The following is a 1222-nucleotide window of genomic DNA, read 5'->3' as shown; positions in this document are numbered from 1 at the left end:
GTCGATAGTTGTAGAATAACTTCAGGCCTTTTGTTCATAGGGTCGATATGAATCATGCTCAACTCAATCACAATCAACAGCAACAGGTTTCAAATGAAGACAATGATAGCAATGAGAAATGGTAAGACTTAAAATCACATAATTTAATTTCTATTGTACACATATTTTCAATTGCAAAACCCTACTACTAACTTATATTAGAATTCACTGAGTTTCTTTGCAAAAAGTGACTTCTCATCTTTTTCCCAAGGAGCACTGTTGAGTTTGAACCGCTGATCTTTCAGCATGGCAGCCGAATACATTGCGCCTTATACCAACAGAGCTTCTGTGAGGAGAGTTGGTGATGTGGAAATGGCATATACTGACTTCTACAACAATATCCAAAGTATAAAATCAATACCTGGAAGATCATATATAGTCTCCCATACTCTTGCATCTACATCCACTAATACCGTCTTACTGTTCTACTGGGTCTAAAATCTGTTGCAATGACCATAAAGATATCACAGGACCATGATAAAAATTTATGGGGTTAAATGATGAAGTTAAAAGCTCTGGTGGTCTAATGCCAAGAAGCTGCATGGCAATCTCAAAGGCACAGGGTTCGAGACAACCAGCTGCTTCACAGGAGAAGGATGGGCAATCTCCTCATGTGTGATTAGCGGCCTCTGAAAGCCCAGTGGAGGGTCAACTATGTGTAGGTTCCAACTTGATGTTACACAATAACAGCAAGCCATTAGAATTCAGGTTGGCAACAGAATGCAATCCCTTAGTTTAGACACCTTTTCTAGTGAATAATTTCTTCAGTACAGTTAGTTTCTCAAGTATGCTCACAGGCATCATGGAGTTCAGCAATGTTTCTTTAGTCCTACCACTTGTAATATCAAAGCAAAGGTGGGTGAAGGACTTTGGGTCTGGTTCAGGGTCTGGCTCAGTGGTTCAGAAGTCATATGTCTCATGTTGGTGTCTAGTTCTCTGCTGAGATATCTGATGCTCTACTGTAGAGCCTGGTTCAAGAATTTCTGGCCCCTAAGGCCTTTTTTCACATGGTCACTAGGAATCGTGCTTGTCTCAACACCAATCTACAGCAGCAGCAGCAGCAACAACAACGACAGCTACTGCTTTTTCTACTTCATCCTCTTTGCTGGTAATTAAATTCCCACTGTCACTACTAATTTTGCACAATTTAATTTGGTGGTTTGGGAAAAACTGACAAATCCCA

At 40.3% G+C, this 1222-nt stretch overlaps 1 pseudogene; it reads right to left on the bottom strand.

Moving 5' to 3' along the window:
• LOC102873680 overlaps positions 1-302 on the bottom strand; it is a 175248-nt pseudogene extending 174946 nt beyond the window's left edge.
• Between the last annotated feature and the right edge of the window lie 920 nt (positions 303-1222).

The sequence above is a fragment of the Elephantulus edwardii genome, unplaced genomic scaffold (assembly GCF_000299155.1).
Source record: "Elephantulus edwardii isolate Elephantulus edwardi_28Jun2011 unplaced genomic scaffold, EleEdw1.0 scaffold00142, whole genome shotgun sequence".
Lineage (NCBI taxonomy): Eukaryota > Metazoa > Chordata > Mammalia > Macroscelidea > Macroscelididae > Elephantulus > Elephantulus edwardii.
Note: the sequence above shows the minus strand (reverse complement) of the source record. Positions and strands in the feature narration are given on the sequence as shown.